The 20,011-nt window shown below is 38.6% G+C and overlaps 1 long non-coding RNA gene across 6 annotated transcripts in view; it reads left to right on the top strand.

Annotated features, from left to right (window-relative positions):
- The window catches only part of LOC123935034, a 102,040-nt gene that overhangs the window by 60,571 nt on the left and 21,458 nt on the right, over window positions 1–20,011 (top strand). The window lies entirely within an intron of this gene.

Here is a 20,011-nt window from a genome sequence, read left to right on the forward strand (position 1 = left end):
TTTTTGAATGTTACTGTGATAGAAATTGAATGTCTGACAATGGGGGTATCAACTAACTATGTTATTAAAACTACCTATCATGAACTTTGTCATGAGTTGGAGCCCCCAAATCATAATGTTGGAAAGAAAGTTGCAATATTGTATGATAATATAGTACATCTGGGAGCTAATCAGAGGGCATAAATTAACAGGGATAGGTAGCTTTGCCCTCCATTTACCTACTTCTCTTGTACCCTTACCTTTCCTTCAGCTCTTGAGGAGTTCCCTATGACCAACCAAAACAGGAGAAAACCATCCAGTCAGTTCATGGATGAGTTAGCTCAATATGCTGGTGATATCTGAAAATGGACTGCTGCTAAACAATGGTCCTTCCTTGGAGTACACCCTATAAGGCAGTGATGAGATGAAATCCTTTCATATACTTCTGTTATTTTTGTATGACAAAAATGGTCTGAGCATTGGCAAATGTCTTGGCTTGTTGGTCAGAGGCCTGAACAGAGCAAGACTATTTATTAAAAATAAATTTTTAACTGGTAGGCAATCAGGCAGTTAATAAAGATCTAGGGAAAGAGTGAGGCAGATGGAACTATGAGTGTGGGCACAAAGGCTTTATGCTCATAACAGTATCTTCTAGGAAGCATCCACAGCAGTAGAGTTACTTGGCAAAGAATGGACAAATATATCTAGTGAATGTTAGCCAGCCTCTGTCGATACTTATGCAATGGCCTCAAGAATGGAATGGCCATAAGTTTTGCAATGTAATAAACCATACCAAAACTTGGGGCTTAAAACAACAATGATTCTTTTGTTTTATTTTTAAGTTTCTCATGATTCTGTGGATTGCATAGGTAGTTCTTCTGCATTACTTGATTTTTTTTTTTTCCATTACTTGATTCTGATCGAGTAGGGCTATTGGCTAGAGAGACTTGGAGCTCCTCCATAAAGCTCCTCTACTTATTAGCTGGGTTTCCTCATAGCATGATGGTCTCAGAGTAGTCATACATTTTACATGGTAGCTGGTTTCTGAGAGGTAGCATTCCAAGAATATGAAAACAGAAGCCACTGGCTTTTTGCTGCTATTAAGTCATTCCAAAACGTAGTAGCTCAAAACAAAAATGATTCATTATTCTTATCATTCTCTGGGTTAGGAATTTGGGCTAGGCAGGGATGGGATCTTCTGTTCTACATGGGGTTAGCCACTCATTTAGCTGCACTCAGCTAGGGGCTGGTCTGGTTTTATAGGTCCAAGAAGGCTCTACTCAAATATTTGGCACCTCAGTGCTTCTCTGTGTGGCCTCTCAGACTCAGACTTACCATTCATTTATCCTGCCCAAGCTTTTGTACAGCAGAATTTGGGTTTATATTCCCTGCCCACAGTGCCTCTACTATTACAAGTGTCTTATCACCTACTATACTCAACTTCCTGACATGGATCCTCTGGGTAACATTACCTTGAACCCAGTGACTCATTTTGGGGGCAAAGGATATATGACCTTGGGCTCATGACCACAAGATCCACTATATCAGCTTGGTAAGATGTTGGAATGGCCTATTAAAGGCTCAGATACAATGAAAGCTGGAGACAACATCCTGTGGGCTCTGTCTCCCAACTCTGAGATGCCTAAAGCCAGATTCTTCAGAAAGTCCCCAGCAGGACCAGACCAACGTCACCTACATATGGAACCAGCTGAAAATAGACCACCTGTTGCTTTTTCTTTCTTCTCTCTCCCTTAATCTTCCATCTCTTCTACTCTCTCTTAGAGTCATCTTTCAAATAAGCTACCTACCTGCATCTGAATCCCAGGCTCTGTTTTAGAGGGAAGCCATACTCAGACACTTCTCAGGACATACTATTTTTTGCTGTTATGAAAAAAAACAACAACAACCTGGAAATCTTTAGCATACAACTTGCTTTTCAGATGATTTTCTGGGTAGATTTCCAGAATTGGATGTGTTAGATCAAAAGGTGTGGGTTGCGTTTAAGGCTCTTGTCTGTCCATTGAAAACAGTGTATCTACTTGTATTATTTCTGGGGAAAATATGACATTGTTATGTCTCATTTTCCTGGCCTATTTATTTTCATTTCTGTAAGTTGCAAGATAACTTTTGTGAAAACAAGAAAACTTGTCTCAAAAGTCATGAAGTAGTAGTCATGAGTGTCTTGAAAGAATGGTTCTCACATGATGTTTCATTAGTAGAACCCATTTCCCCCTAATTAACAGAGTACAGCTAGAAACAGCCAAATGCTAGACACCCAAAAGAAAATTTACAGAAAAAACAAAACAAAACTATGTCAATGTACAAGGAAGTCTTAGGCCTCTGAACTCTTTCTGATAAGTCTTTTCAGTAAAATTGCAATAGTTTCTAGAGAGGCAAATGAAAGTCTTTTCTTGCTAAAGGGCCTTTACCAGGTAATGATCTATTGGTTAAATCTCTTTTATGATGGGGTGGAGCTTATGAAGATATACACATAGAGAGCAAAAGTAAGAAGCTAAAATCAGAAAATTCCTACCCCTCCCTCACATTTATAGTGTTCATTTATCTTTCTGTATATAAATTACATCCTTTGGCTGAAGAAAACTAGACGTTAAAAATAGTTGACTTTTCTGGTAAAGTGATGTCCCTTTGTATAATGGGAAACTCCCACCAACTTTGAAGACTGTCAACTTAATTGATATGAGTGGTTATTTTTAAAATGAATTCATATAGGAAGTAATGTGAAATTTTTAAAAGAGAATTACACAAGTGCATCCAGAAATGTAGTACTTTACTGTTTCTAAATATAGCTCTGGTTCTACTGGTTAATATGTAAGCTCTGGTGCTGCTAAGGTTAATAAATTATAGGGGACTGGATGCTTTTAAAATCAGTTTGTCACCCATATATTTCTGATTATTTGTCATTAAAAGATACCAGGTTTTGTTTCAAATGGATATCTGCTTCCATTTCTTTTCAAAGTTCCAAGATAATAGAAAATATATTTTACAAGAGAATATAACCAAAAAAGTCACTGGAAAGTGGGGTAAAAATACCATCAGCAGACAGGAAGATCTGGGGAATTCCTGATTGGTAGAAAGCAAAAGGCGTTGAACTGATATAAAAAGCAGAACAGTAGAAACATAGAAGAAAGGTAATAACAAGGAGTTTAAGGGTATTTATGGTAGAACTTGGGAGAAATTCCCAATGGCAGGTCAGAGCTGTCTTCATAGGCATGGGGCCATACAGTGGCATAGTGCCCCATGCTTGGAAGTGGCCTCTACTTGATTTAATGCTCTAATCACTGTCTTAAATTTTTTAATAATAATTTTTAAACAAGGGATCCTGCATTTTCATTTTGCACCAAGGCCCGAAATTATATGCTGGGTCCTAATTGCTACTCTATTTTCCACGCCCCAAATTGGGACTGTGGGAGCAGTTGCTTTTACCCTTAGGCCCAAGTTAATAACTGCTTTTAGACAACAATGGGCTTGCATGAGGCTCCTAGCGAGATTACTCATGCCTGAGAAAAAAGTAGCACAGAATTTAAAGTAACTCTAGACTTCTAAAACAAAACCAAATGAAGAAGAGGAAGGGAAAGGGAGGAGGGATGGAGGAGAGGGGTTTTCAGGGGTAAAATACACTAAGGACGTCCTTCATAATTTGATATTTGGAAGAGTTCTTGGCTAATCATTCATATTGGCTGCCTGGAAACACAACTCTGTCCACTTTTCTACTGTCCAGTTTTCAAGGGAGATACCTCTGGGGAAATGCGGCCCTACACAATTAGAGAGAAAACATGTCTTATCTCCTTGTGTTAACTTATATCATCCATCTTTGATGGATAGTAGTAGAAAACAGCTCATCAGGCACAGGAGGAAACAAAACATGTGAAACAGAAGATCAAAGTTGAAATGATAATTGACTCTGGAGAAAACGCAATTCAAGGAACAGAAGAGAATTTTTAAAATTCTAAGTACTATCCCCAGAGATATTTAAGAAAATATTGTGTCCACCAAACAAAACCAGGCTGCCATAAAAGGAGAAAGCAGAGTTGAAGAAAGAATACACAGAATTAAAAACAGAATGGCAAAATTTTAAGAAGTGTATGGACTTTTTGGAAGTATGGAATTATAAAATTGATGGGGAAAAGTCCATAATCTAAAAGATAAAATGCATTCATCAGAATTGAGAGCTGAAAAGAAAAAGAGAAGGAGAGAGGGCATCTTGCTTCCTTAAATAAAATTTAAAAAGTAATAATTAATCCATTTTTGTGAATTTTAAGACTCACAGAATTCCAAGCAAGAAAACAAATAAAATAAATAAGAAAACAGCATTCTAATCTGTTTTTTTTCACAGCTGTATCACTTGCACTCTTATATTACTTGTTCAGGAAAAATTTGTTAAATGAATAAACAGATGAAAATATCTCAATTTGAGGGAAAAGGAGAAAAATCTCAAATATGACCAGAGAGAATAAAAGATCAGTTTACTTCAAATAAATATACATTCTAGTGCTTGCTTTGGCAGCACATATACGAATAAATATACATTCGATTGTTACTAGATGTCTCTTCAACAACTATGGGCACTGATGACACAAGCAATACCAGTCACATTTTGAGGGAAAAGAATTTGTACCTAAAATTCATTATAAGCAGAATTACCATTCTGGTGTGAAGGAAAAATAGACATTTCCAGTACTTGCAAAAGAAAGACATCTTCTGCCATCTGAAAAAAATTACCCAAGGATATTCACTAGGGGAAAAAAAAAAAAACTTAAGAGGAACGTACAGAATCCAGACACAATAGAAGTCTGGAGTTCAATGTAAAGCAATTACAGGGTGACAGTTGCATGTAGCTTAGAAGGAATCGTTCCCAATGGGAAGGAAGACAGAGACTCTGTGAGGAATATCTTTTTTTTTTTAAGATTTTATTTATTTATTTGACAGAGAGAGAGAGATCACAAATAGACAGGCAGGCAGAGAGAGAGGGAGAAGCAGGCTCCCCACCAAGCAGGGAGCTCAATGGGGGGCTCCATCCCAGGACCCTGAGATCATGACCTGAGCTGAAAGCAGAGGCTTAACCCACTGAGCCACCCAGGAGCCCAAGAAATATCTTTAAAATTATTTCTGTCCATAACTTGTGTGATTAAAAACACAGGGTATCTTAATATTATGAAATATTAATATAATAATATTATATAATAATATATATAATAATATTATTATGAAATATTATTTCTCTTCAGTTATCAAAATAGTAAAAAGCAGACAATTAGAAGGTAAGAAGTTCTATACTATACATGGTCCAGATAGAGACTGAAGCAAGTTCCTCTCTTCTTCTGGTTATAGGGCACGTCTAGATAGTTCTTCCTGGTCCCATCTTGGTTGTTAATGAGGTTTTCCCATTGTGTTACTGTCATCCCACAAGTAGTAAAGTCTCCAGAGACTGAGGAGCATTACTGCAAACTGGATACTCATGATTGATTAGTGGTGAATGCTTCTAGGATGAAAATGGGAGTGACAGCTTGGGTTGAATCACATCGGGGGGCTCCTCTTTTATTATGGTGAAAGGGCCTTCTCCCACCCTCTTTTTGAGTATTGTCCTAATCTTCCTCACCTTTCTGATTGGCCCCTTTCTCTTTTATCATGCTCCTCCCATCCCAATCTCATCAAGTTTCTGGGATTAGACACACTCACTGCAAACACACTTCTGGACCTTTATGACTGGACAGAGGTGTCAGTTTTTACTCCTTGAGGATTGTAATTTTTATAATGGCTTCCAAAGTGGGTAACTCATTTCTCTTAAAACAGGAGGTAGAATGAGAATTTTCTTATTGGCTCAGAATTTTGGTTAAACTCTAAAAGCAGGGAAAAATGGTTAAGAATCTCCAATTCTAAAGAGAGGCATTAGAGTTACTGTCATTTGAAGGATTTGCTTAGAGGTAGCAACGTGAGTACCGTAATCATTACTCCAGCAGCCTACATAAGAGGAGGCTCCTTGTGGGAGAGTGCAGACGTCTGTGATGACCCATGGGAACTTCCTCTCCATAATCAAGACTAGAACCATCGTTGACTGATGCTCTCAACTGTGAGATCAGCTCCATGGGATTGGAGCAGTTGGATGAGAGAGATCTTGGGAGAACTTGCCTGTGCTTTCTGGAGTTTGAGGTTGTAGATAGTTCTAGATTCAGGAGCTCATTTCTTACAATGAGAATTTTGAGAACCTGAAGATGCTAGCTGACATTTCCTATAACAGCAGAGAGCAGCAGTGGTTGCAAGCTATACTTTCATCATTCAGAGGACAAAAGTATCTGAGTTATTGTGGGCCATGTGGATGCTGTGGAGGTAGCCAGACTCCAGTCATGTTGAAGGAGCTGCTTGCTGGAGTGGGGAGGCATCAGATGAAAAGGCTCCAGAGTATAATGCCAAAGGGGAGAGCTGGGAGGAGTGGTGACATGATGTCAGCTGAAAGGTGAATTAAATCAACAAATGGTACAGTTTGGGGATCTTTGTAGTTTTGTATATAGTTTTTACTTACTAATTCTCCCTTTGAATACCTGCCACAACAAAGGGACTAGTGTTGCCCAAAGAACAACCACCAATATAGTCTAGGCAAGAATTCCTTTGCTCCTTTCTCCTCTAATACTTCCTTTCCCTTCCCTTGCCCCTGGATAATCTGGCAACAGAAAGAGAGGAGAAGTGAAAGAGCAAGATCATTCTGCCTTTCTCCACTGCTGCTCTGAGCTGGGCCAGGCCTGGGAGTAAGGGGGAAAGCTTTAAGACAGATGAGAGGTGAAAATTTTGGTTTCAACTGGAGTGACACTTCAATATCTGAAAACAAAGCTTCTGTAATAAAAGTGGCTAGAAAGCCATAAGATCTATTTGGGATCATGGTTAAACTATAAAGAAGGCAAATCTGTTATAACATTTGTTTAGAATGTAGGTTTTATTATTACTCAAATATGGCAAGGCAAACAGATAAGGAAATGAGTGCCATTGAAAAGATAGTTTGTTATACTTACAGACCCCAAGAAGAGGGGCCCTGCAGTACCATGGGGGCCACAGAGAGAAGCACAGTGTCCATCAGGATGCAGAGGGGTGGAGGAAGTGTAGGCAGAAACTTTATCGTGGTGTCTGTTGGAAGAAAAGGGGGAGGAATGATCGGTAGGTTTAGAATTGGCTAGTTTTACTATTTTATTTTTTCAGTTTTATTGAGAAATAATTGACACATGACATTGTGTAAGTTTAAGATGTAAAATGTGATGATTTGATACACTTACATATTTTGAAATGATTACCACAATAGGGTTAAATAATACTTCCCAAACCTCATGTGATTACATTTCTTTTTTGTGGTAAGAGCCTTTAAGATCTACTCTCTCAGCAAATTTCAAGTAAATAATACAGTGTTGTTAACTATAGTCACCATGCTGTACACTAGATCCCCAGAACTTATTCATCTTATAACTGCAAGTTTGTACCCTTTGACTGACATCACCCCATTTCCCCCAACCTTCAGCCCTTGGTAACCACCATTCTGTTCTCTGTTTCTGTAAGTTTGATGTTTTTAGGTTGTACACGTGAGTGAGATCGTATGGTACTTATCTTCCTCTGAGATATTTCACTTTATACAATGTCTTCATGATTCATCATTGTCACAAATGGCAGGATTTTCTTCTTCCTCAGGGATGGATAATAAGCCATAGTGTATATACACTGCGTATTCTTATTCCACTCATCTATTGATAGACATTTAGGGTTTTTTCCCCCCATTTTTTTGGGCTATCGTGAATATGGGAGTGCAGATAACTATGCAAGAGCCTGATTTCATTGCTTTTGGGTATATTCCCAGAAGTGGGATTACTGGATCATGTGGTATTTCTATTTTTACTATTTTGAGGAAACTCCATACTAGTTTTCATAATGACTGTACTAATTTCCACTCCCACCAGTAATACACAAGGGTTGCCCTTTCTCCACATCCTTAATTTCTTGCGTTTTTTAAATAATAGCCATTCTAATAGCTGTGAGTAGTATCTCGTGGATATCTTGTTTCTCTGATGATTAGTGATGTTAAGCATCTTTTCATGTACCTCTTGGCCATTTGTATGCCTTCTTTGGAAAAATGCCTATTTGGGTCCTCCCCATTTTTAATAGCATTATTTAGCTTTTGACTATCAAATTGTAGGAGTCCTTATATATTTTGGGTATTAACCGCTTAACAGATATATGACTTGGAAATATGTTTTCCAATTCTACAAGTTGCCTTTTCATTTTGTTGATCACTTCTTTTGTTAAAAGAAGCTTTGTAGTTTGGTCTAGTCCCACTTGTTTGTTTTTGCTTTTGTTGCTTGTGCTATTGGAGTCATACCCAAAATGTGATTGCTAAGACCAATGTCAAGGACATTTTTCCCAATTTTCTTTTCTAGAAGTTTTATGGTTTCAGGTGTTAGGTTTAAGCCTTTAATCCATTTCAAATAAATTTTTGTGAGTGATGTAAGATTTGGGGCTCAATTTCATTCTTTTGTATGTGATTAACCAGTTTTCCCAACACCATTTATTGAAGGGTGTGTCCTTTTGCTATTGTGTATACTTGGCTCCCTTGTCAGATAATGGTTGGCCATACACGTGAGATTTTATTTCTGGGTTCTCTATTCTGTTCAGTTGGTCTATATGTTCATTTTTATACCAGTACGATCCTGTTTTAATTACTATAGCCTTGTGATAACTTTGAAGTCAGAGAGTGTGATGCCCTCAGCTTTGTTCTTCTTTTAAGGATTGTTTTGGCTCTTTGTGGTCTTTTGTTGTTCCATATAAATTTTAAAATTTGGGGGATGCCTGGGTGACTCAGTTAGTTAAGTGTCTGCCTTCAGCTCTGGTCTTGCTCTCATGGTCCTAGGATCAATACCCGAATCAGACACCTTGCTCAGGGGGGAGTCTGCTTCTCCCTTTGTCTGCGGCTCCCCTTGCTTGTTCTCTCTCTCTCTCTCATTCTCTCTGAAAAATAGATAAAATATTAAAAAAAATTTTTTTTGGTTCTATTTCTGTGACAAATACTATTGAAATTCTCATAGGGAATTTATTGAATCTAAAGATGGCTTTGGGGAGCATGGGCATTTTAAAAATATTAATTCTTCTAATCACAAACATAAGATATTTTCCCATTTATTTGTATCTTCATTAATTTCTCTCATCCAATTCTTACAGTTTTCAGTGTGCAGATCTTTTACCCTCTTGGTTAAATTTATTCCTAAGGTTTTTTTTTTTTTTTTTTTTTTGGTTTTTTTTTTGGTGCTATTGTGGATGGGACTGTTTTCTTTATTTCTTTTTCAGATATTTCTTTGTAAGTATATAGAAACACAACTGATTTCTGTATGTTGATTTTTTTTTTTATTTATTTGACAGAGAGAAATCACAACTAGGCAGAGAGGCAGGCAGAGAGAGAGGAGGAAGCAGGCTCCCTGTGGAGCAGAGAGCCCGATGTGGGGCTCGATCCCAGGACCCTGGGATCATGACCTGAGCCGAAGGCAGAGGCTTTAACCCACTGAGCCACCCAGGCACCCCTGTATGTTGATTTTTGTATCCTGCAACTTTCCTGAATTTGTTTACTAGCTATAACATTTTCTTTTCTTTTTTTTTTTTTTTTTGTGGAGTCTTTAGGATTTTCTATATGTGAGATCATATCATATAAAAGCAGAGACAGTTTTGCTTCTTTTTTTCCGGTTTGGATGTCTGTTATTTCTTTTTTGCCTAGTTGCTCTGGCTAGAACTTCCAGTACTATGTTGCTTAGGAGTGGTGAGAGTGGACACACTTGTCTTGTTCCTGATCTTAAAGGAGAAGCTTTCAACCTTTCACTATTGAGCAGAAGAATAGTTGAGGGCTTGCCATATGTGGCCTTTATTATGTTGAGATACTTTTTCCCAATACTCAATTTGTTGAGAATTTTTATTATTAATGGTTGTTGAATTTTGGCAAATGCTTTTTCTGCATATACTGAGATGATCATGAATTTTTTTTTCTCATTCTGTTAACATCATGTATCACATTTATTGATTTGCATATTTTGAACCATCCTTGCATCCCAGGGATAAATCCCACTTGATCATTCCATATGATCTCTTGAATATGCTGCTGAATTTGGTTTGCTAGTTTTTGTTGAGAATTTTTGCACCTATATTCCTCAGGGATTATTGGCCTGTAGTTTTCTTTTCTTGTACTGTCCTTATCTGGCTTTGGTATTAGGGTATTCCTGGTCTCATAAATGAGTTTGGGAATATTCCCTGCCCTTCAATTTTTGTGGAGGAGTTTGAGGACTGGTATAAATTCTTTAAATGTTTGGTAGAATTTCACCAGTGAAACCATCTGGTCTTGAGTTTTTCTTTGTTGGGAGGTTTTTGATTATTGATTAATTAATTACAATAATTAGTCTGTTGGTATTGGTATTGGTATTGGTCTATTCAGATTTTCCATCTCTTCATGATTCAGTCTTGGTGGAGTGTATGTTTCTGGGAAGTTATACAATTTTTTTGTAGATTATCCAATATGTTGGTATATAATTGTTTATAGTAGTCTGTGATGATCCCCCATATTTCTGTGGATCAGTTGTAATGTTTCCTCTTTCATTTCTAATTTTATCTCAGTCTACCAAAGCTTACTGTCATTACTGTTATGAGCATAAACAGGGAGCTGACCACAGGTGGGATGTGTGTGTGTGTGTGTGTGTGTGCACATGTGTGTGTAAGTACATGGAGTTCTGGGGGTGCTGGTTGGGAAGATCTGAGGGCTAGGGGTTTCCAGGGGCTTATGGGTGGGCTTTTTGATAGAGTCTGTGACATGGTTATTAGGATCTTCTTCTCTTTAATGCCTTCAAGAATCCCATCTATCTCTTTCCCAGTCACTCTCTGCCCCCCAGTCATGCAGTTCATAATTCAACTCAGTTGGTGTGGGAGAGAAATGGGCCTCATTGGAAGCATCCTGCAAATCTGGGGAAGCCGGTGTTTACTCACATATGCTCACCTCACTACCAACCCCTTGCAGAAAAATAACTCTCTTGGCCCTAAACTATTTTGCCTTCGGGGAGGGATAGTACTGATAAAGTCAAACTATTCCTTTTATGCTCTCCAATGTATCCAGACTTGGATTTTTTTTCTCTCCAGTGCTCCAATATGGAACATCTCTGCTAGAAACTTGTACTTTCACAGAGATCTCTCATTTATGGGTGATGTTTAGGAGTGTGTTCTCCAGCTGCTCTCAGACCACAGCCAAGAGAGGCAGAGACTGGAGCAGGTTCATGGTCCACTTCAGGGTCCACAGCTGGAACCAAAGACTGTATGCCTGTTACTCATAGCATAGGGGTGGGTGTGGCATGTGGCAAGAGTCTTTCTGGATCTCTTGGCATATGGTGCTGAGTCCCACACCTCCCACAAAGGAAGTTTTGGGAGCCAAAGACACCAAATTGTTGAGGTGGGGAGATACTAGTGGGAATGTCTTATTTGGTCATCTTGCTGGTATCACTACTAGTTTGAATAATTTGGGGGAGCTCTGGGGCATGAGAGCTGTGCCTAATTGTTTGGCACTCTGGGGCATGGGAGCTTTGTCTAGTTGTTTACCTTGGGTGATTAGGACAGGGGATAGTGGCTTTAAGTGTGACAGTTGGATAAAGGAAGTTGTTGGGGTATGTGCTGTGGATTGGTTGCTTTGCTTATGAAAGGTGTGTTTGCAGGCTACTTGTTGGCTATTTTAGGAATTAGCCAACCCTGAGAGGGGCAGTTCAAACATATTCAAAGGCAATAGAATAATAATAATAAAAAAACCTATCCTCTTATTTTGCCCAATTAGATTTATACTATTAGTAAATTGAATTCATATAGTGTCATTTGGGTAATGGACCAGAGTTGGGGAGGGGAGATAGACCTTAATTTTTCCTTTTACACTTTTCTTACACTTTTATAATTATTATCATGTTCATGTATTCCTTTTATAAATCAACAAGTATATCCAGAGGAAAGAAAATCCTAAAAATGAAGTATAAGAAAGAAAAGTTGTAGAGTATGTATTTTTGGGTTTCATATTGCAAAAGACTATAAAAATTGCTGCTGCATGTATCTCATGAAAATTTTGCATTTACTCTTTCACTGCTGTTTAATTTAACATTGATAACAGTTTCTATGGGGTGGAAAATAGATTGTTTTCTTCCTCCTTTCTTTGTACCGTCAACTATTTCTCACAGAAGCAGGTTTTCAGTGATCTGAGTACCATTGGAAGTAGATCTGTCATAACCACAGGGATAATTAGGCTTGTCATCTTAACCAGGATACATTTGAATGTGAAAGTGAGGACTACTAATAATTACAGTGGGACCACAACATAAACTGGAACAGTTTTGGTCAAATTGGGAAATATGTTCATCCCCCTTGCTTGAGGGATGCATGTCAAATTCTTCAGAAAGGCACCCAGCCCTATATGATCTGGACCCAGGCTGCCTCTAATAGAACCCCATGCTCCATTTTATACTCGGGTAGTACGTAACTGCATATAGAGCCACCCACCCCTGCAAGTTACACTCAACCCTATCCTCACTTCTGTCCATGCTGCTCTCTGGATGGAATAAGCCCTCTCTCCCACAGATGATACTTATCCCTATTTTAAGATTTTAGAAGTCTCTGTCACAAAGCCTTGCATGCCCTCCTGTGTAACCCTGTGCTATCATGTGCTTATTTTTATTATCTTTTGCCACATTGTTTATATTTATCTGTTTAGTTCTTGGTCCTTCCATTAGAGTATGAGTTCTTCCAGAAAGAGCTGCCTTTGTCTGCTTCTGACACACTATCAGATCCTTAGATATTTGGGGAATGAATGAGCAAATAATACACTTCAGATCCACCTTCTTAAAAGCACAGAGTCTTTAGATGGTAGAATGACTTATTCTTGGCCATAAATTCAGTGTATCTGCCTGGAGCATCCTTTTTACTTTTCCTTTTGGTCTTAATGATATAATTAGTGTAAAACATGCTAGTCAGATTAAATAATTATTTTGAGATGATGGGTTTTGGAAGCATTGTGATTTGAGACTGAGTTTTGAAGATCAATTCTGCCATATATCTGTTTTTTACTGGTTTCATTTTTGTCTGAAACCCCTTCAGACAGGGTGACTCAGGGCTGGAGTTTTGAGTTTTAGTTAGTATTTTTTTTCCTGACATCTAGCAGTTGGATTTACAATCTGCTACACAGAAGGTGAGTTAGCTATGTATAGATATGTGGACACTTCCTGGATTTAGAAGCAGGCTTACTGATTCTAGAATTGCTTATTGAAGATGTGAGACAGGAAAGGAATTATCCTAAGAATGATAGAAATAAGTTCTATCAGTTTATAGTATATAGTATACTATAACTGCCAGATTGCCCAGTTTTAAATTTTATTACTCGAAGGGAATTTAGAATTCTTCTAATTTGATGGAGTACATAGTCTCTAGAAAGGGAAACAACCTAAATATCCATCATTAAGGTGCTAGCTAATAAGTTACAGCAAATCCATACAGAGGACTATAATGTAGCCATCAAAATTAATAAACTAGACCTATAAGTGCTGACTTGGAAATAAGTACAAAATATATTAAGTAGAAAAATGTGGTATAATATGTGAGGTATGCCACTATTTTTTGTTTAAAATAAATAAGAATGACAAGTTAGAAACATTCAACTGTTTGAATTACTTTTTAAAAAGAATTTTGTTTATTTATTTGAGAGAGAATGCAGAGCAAGAGAGAGAGCATGAACAGGGGTGGTGGGGGGTGGTTTGGGTAAGAGTAGGGAGAGAGAGAAGCAGGCTGTCCATTAAGCAGGGAGCCCTGTGTGGGGCTCTAACCCAGGATCCCAGGATCATGACCTGAGCTGATGGCAGATGCTTAACTGACTGAGCCACTTAGGCACCCCTGAATTATTTTTTTTAATTTTTCATTTTTAATTAGCTATGGAGGCTCATACAGTTGTAAGAAATATGAGAGAGACTCCCATATGCCCTTCACCCTGTTTTTCCCAAGGGTAACATTTTGTATAACTATAGTACAATATTACAACCATGAACTTGACCTCAATATAATTCATTGACCTTACTCATATCAAACTATTCTTTTATTTTTTTAAAAAGATTTTATTTATTTATTTGACAGATGAAGAGAGAGTGAACACAGCAGGCAGAGTGGCAGGAAGAGGGAAAGGGAGAAGCAGGCTCCCCACTGAGCAGGGACCCTGATGCAGGGCTCGATCCTAGGACCCTGGCATCATGACCTGAGCCAAAGGCAGACACTTAACTAACTGAGCCACCCAGGCACCCCAGATCAGACTATTTTAATTTTAATTTTTATGAAAATTATATATATACGTGTTAAAAATTTACTACGAAAGACTTAACTTTTGAGCTCTAAGACACTTAGTCTCCAATTATCTACTGCTGTATAACAAACTACTCCAATATGTAGTGGGTTAAACCAACAATAATCTTATTAAGTCTCAAGATTTTGTAGATCAGGAGTTTAAGCAGGGCTTGGCTGGGTGATTTTTCTGTTCTGTGTAGCATTAACTGAGTGTATTCAGCTGATGTCTGGTCTAGTCTGGTAACTCAAAGACAGCTTCATTCACATGTCTGATGTCTTGAAGAGGTGGCTAGAAGGTTGGGCTCAGCTGGTTATTTCTCTCTTAATGCGGTCTAAAGATCTCTCCATGTGGTCTCTCAAGGGAGGTGGTTGGTGTTCTTACATATTGGTTCAGGGATTCATGCGACCACAGTGGAAGCTTCTACTCCTCTAAAAACCGAGGACTGGAAATGGCAGAGTGTCATGTTCACTGGGATATTATTGGTAAGCTTTTATAGGTCAACCTAAACTCACTCATGGAGAGGGGAAATAGACCCTTCTGTGGGAAGAGTTTCAAGGAATTTGTGGTCATCTTTAATCCACCACAGATAATAATGAAAAGAGGAAGCCCCTTGCCTTTACCTATCTCCTGATACCTGTTACCCAGAGGCTATTACTCTCAACTTTTAACTTGTTTTCACTGATATTTAACTCCATCTCTTTGAACAATGTACTTAACACTGTCATTTCCCTGGATTTAACGATTTTACATATTACTTTTGGCTTCTTTTCAGGGTGAATGAAGTCTTACCTCAATCTCTGTCTCTCCTCTTTCTTTCTCTCTCTCTCTCTCTCTCTCTCACACACACACACACACACACACACACACTTTCCATTCTTTGATTACCCCTTAACACTGTCATTTCCCTGGATTTAACAATTTTACATATTACTTTTGGCTTCTTTTCAGGGTGAATGAAGTCTTACCTCAATCTCTGTCTCTCCTCTCTCTCTCTCTCTCTCTCTCTCTCTCTCTCACACACACACACACACACACACACACACACTTTCCATTCTTTGATTACCCCATTAGAGCAATGTCACAATTTGGACAGTTTTATATATTTGCTAATTCTATCTCATTATTTCCCTGCAGACAAGCTCTTCTTTCTCGAGCTTTCTGTCCTCCTGTTTCTATTTGCACTTGTTGTTCTAGGCCTGCTGCTGTTCTTTGTTATTCTGAGGAATTTCTTTGTCTCTCTCCTCTGTTAGAGCCTCTGTTTTACTGCATCCTACATTTTTTCTTTTTTGGTTAAACACCTCGTTTTACTTGAGTCAATTTCTTTTGTCCCCCAAACTCATCTTGGGTTTGTCTTTTCTTTTTGGCATTTATAGAAGTCATTTGTCTTATTTGGGAAAAGAGGAAAGTAGTAGTGAATGTTTGGGCAACCTTCTCCAGCATGGAAAACAAGGCTCTCTCTTCCCTTCCATGGGTGGGAGATGTGGAAATCTATTTCTAGAGAAAGGTCTTCCAGCTTTTGAGGGAAAGGAACCTATGCTATGGGATCCTGGTTTAATGGATAATCTTGGCTCTACCTATTAACTCATTATAGGTACTGTGTTAGAAAAAGAGAAAAGATAACTTTTTTTGGTAGTGGCAACAGGAGAAGGGGGACATAGGGTTAACTCGGAGAGGTTGAGGATGGAAGCAGTACTGTATATGCGAATGTAGAGATAAACACATGGGTTAGGAGAGAAGGGTCACTTCCAGAGAAGTTCAAAGTCACACCATTAATGGGCCAGGTATTTACTGGGAATTTTGAACTACTGCCTTCAAGTGTCCTGCCAACAAATCATACAGTATTGTGGGTGTGGAAAGAGTACCCACCTAAGCTTCCTTTCCTTGGCTCTATAGCAAATAGAGGAAGCTACTCTCTTACTTGTACCCTACCTTTGCCTCCAGGACAATTATAAGACCAAAGGAATCCTTGGATACCTAGTGTGGAGGTTTGTGAGTTGAACTGAGCATACTTAAGCATCTCAAACTAGAACAATAGAAGTGGATACTTCAACCATACACAACAGTAGGGTCAAAATTGAAGCAATCTAAAATGTGTATTTCTGTAACTGCTTCATGTTCCTTTGGAGCTACTTAAATTCCTGGTGATTGCAGAAAATAATTATTTAAAGCTTATTATTAGAAGATAATCTCATCTATTCTAGTTTATAGTTTCATTTTTATGGTTGTGTATGTTTCAGCGATTTAAAATTCGTAAGATAAGCCCCACCAGAGTTGTTGCTCTTCTGAAGAGTCTTCCTTCCTTTTCCTTATGCCAAAGATGGCAGCTAGGTGCCAGGAGGAGCTTGTTTATCTTCATAGTTTTGGAAAGGGTTCCTTGACTGAGTGATTTCATTCTCTGTTCTTCTGTTGATTATCAACTGAGATACATACTCACCTCTGCAGTGAGTGACTTTTGTCCTTACTGCATCCACTGCTGAAATGTCCAGTCTTGCTCTTGACTGGCTGTCTGCCTTACCCTGTCTAACCTGTGGACTTTGGTGTCATCTCACCTTTCTCTATAGTAACTCAATGGCAAACTCTCTGGCTCTTGACTCTTGGTTCCAGGCGCAAGTCTAGGAATACCTATATCTTTTCCACATTGCATGGGAAAGTATGGAAGCCTTGAGGATAGCTAATACAATTCTCCCCAACAACTCGTGCTTATTTCTCAGCAGCTGCAGACACCCATGCTGATTTAGGTCAGCAAACACTCTGTGAGATGGTCTCCTCGTGTGTTCCCAATGGAAACTGCAGTGTGCAATACAAGCCTCTTTCTACACTGGGCACAATTTACCAGTCTGAAATTTGTCTCTATTCTCTACCTGATTTCTGTTTCCATAATCAACTCTTCAACTGGCTAAATCTTAGGGGTATGGGGTGTGAGTTCTAAAACCCAAGGGAACCTAGGTGGGATGTACATATTGTTCCTTCTTAATTAAGCTTTCCCACTGCTCAGTAGAAAAGCATGTATTTTTCCTAATCTGGTGGAATCTTATCGTCTTCACTGGGAACTTTTATTTTAGGTGGTATCTGCCATTCCCTTCCCTTGGGTGATTAAGCCTTAATGGTGGAAGGAGCTTTTAGGAAGAGTAATTCTGGATTACTGCAAAGGAAAATGTTCGGGGAAGCAGTGATTTCTCTCTTTACCTCTTTGAAAATGATTTTTGTCATTACTTCTTTTAAACCCACTCTATAGGTCCAGTCCTATACCTGTTCTTTTGAAATTTTGGGCCAATCCCATACTTTTTTGGGTCAGTCTTCAATAGTTATAAAGCCCTTTCTTCACAAGAATAGTCTCATATCAACAGTAAAAATGTGCAGGCCAATGTAATAATCAAAGCCTCATACGTTTATCTAATTGTCATATAGGTTTTGGCTCAAAAATCATCTCCCAGAAAGACTTTCTTTGACCATCCTCTGTTATAAGTAGCCTCAAGGTATCGTCCTAGCCATTTTTTCTTTCATATCACCTTGATGTAATTAATTTAACATATACATATTAAGGGCTAACTATGTGTCATCCAGAATTATCCCATGCATCGGAGATATTACAAAAAACAAGATAGACCAGAGGAGACAGACAATAGACAAACTTAAGTGAATAAAAAAAAGTATCACTTAGTGATATGTACTGTGCAGAGAATTAAAACAGAATAATATGGTAGAGTGACTGGGTGACTAATTTACATTGTGTGGCCAGGAAATGTCTCTCTGAGGAGGTGACATTTAAGCTGAAATCAGAATAACAACCTTTTATTTGTTGCATACCGTGTAATCGACAGAGGCAAGAGCTTGTAAGATTGTACGTCACACAGCATAATTCCTAGATGAGAGTACTCACGCGTAACCACATAATGTTCCCTGGAGTACTGGGGCAACCTGGTGGAATGCTGTATGATCCCAAGCCTGGTCAGAAATTATACCGTTATTTTTCCTGAACCAAGTTATGGTTCAGTAGCATTTTAAGTTCCCATGACCCTTCTACTTTTTGATTGAAGGAGATTCTGGATGCTGAGCTGATGACAAAAGTGGAAGACTGTACTCACTAACGAAGCCCAAGGAGTTGTGCAATTTGTAACGCAATTGCCAAGTATCTGCAGATGATGTGCATCTGAGAAATGGTATCAGCATGGAGGAAGGAAGGAACTCAGGCTCCCTTCTGCCAGATGGATTTTAAGTCCAGGTATATTTGGAAGTGGAGCACTCAGTGGAAGGGCAGGAGTTGGAAAACAGTCTACCATTTTACAGATTCTTTATGGACACAAACAGAGGAAGGGAAGGGAAAGGAAGCATGCTGGACAACAGCTTCAAGGCTTCCTCTGCACCAGTGACCCTGACTGATAGGTTTGGAACAGTGAGAAAGACTCTTTACTGTGGAACAGCTATGAGATTGGGAGATGTTTATAAAATAAAGGCTTTTAGGCATAGTTACGTAGTTGGTATGCGTCTCTAGCTTATTGGAAATTTATTTGCCCTGGTAGGTTCTATAAGAAAACGTGAACATGTAATGAAATTATTTTGGTTTTTCTTGTGTATTTATTATATAACTGTGATGATTAATTTTATGTGTCAATTTTATTTTCACTTTCCTGGGCTAAGAGATGCTCCATTGATAAAACATTATTTCTGAAAAAACAAAACAACAACAACAAAAACCCCAACATTATTTCTGTGTGTGTCTATGAGAATGTATCTGGAGGAGATTAGCATTTGAATGAACAGTCTTCTCTGTGTCCCTCTAGCTAGGAGACCAAAGTGGAGAGATCATTCATACAGGTGCACTTGGTATCTTTCCAGGTTGTTCTTGTAAGGTTTGATTTAAAGATGACATTCTTCTACCTGCAGTACAAACAGGCTCTGTTCTTGTCCGTAAGCCTAAAACATAGACAAAGGACATTCATAGGTTGGCAGATGTACAGTGTAGCCTTGTTTGTGGTAGTAAAGGACTGAATACATTAAATGTAAGATAATAGGAGATCACATGCCTGAAGAGATGGACGCTATCGATTAATCAGTAAGGAAGAATCTTCCTTCTTCCCTCCCTTCCATCCATTCTCTCCTCCCTCCCTTCCTTTTTTTTCTTTCATGTTCATATAGTAGACACACAGAATTTTTTAGTTTCAAATCTTTCCTTCTACTAAAGGCTGCCATATTTGACTCTTATCATCTTCTCTGGGTGTTGGATCCATCAATTACCTTCTTTTTTTTCACCCCTCCATGACCTCTCCTTTTCACTGGCCTCAATTCTTCCATCTTAAAAGTGCTGAGGTGGTTTTTCTCTTAAAGAAGCAAAAGCCTTTCCTTTGACCCTGCTGTTCTATCAAGTTGCCATCCTAGTTCTCTGGGACTCTCATCATCCAGCCCTTTGAAAGAGTGGTCTGTGCTTGCTACCTGTACTTCCCAACCTAGAGCTGACGAATCTCGTTACCTCTCTCTGATTTCCAGCTTCATAAATGACTGATGCTTTCATCTGGCAGACACTTGGGAGAGGTGTGTTCTTCTAAGGGTAAGGACAGTCGCATTCCATTAGAAGTAATGTCAGACACACAGAAAACCTCAGAGTTTGCAGTGGAGCTCCCAGAGTGGTCTGTGTGAGCACCCAACAGAAAACATGCTCTT

The sequence above is a fragment of the Meles meles genome, chromosome 2 (assembly GCF_922984935.1).
Source record: "Meles meles chromosome 2, mMelMel3.1 paternal haplotype, whole genome shotgun sequence".
Lineage (NCBI taxonomy): Eukaryota > Metazoa > Chordata > Mammalia > Carnivora > Mustelidae > Meles > Meles meles.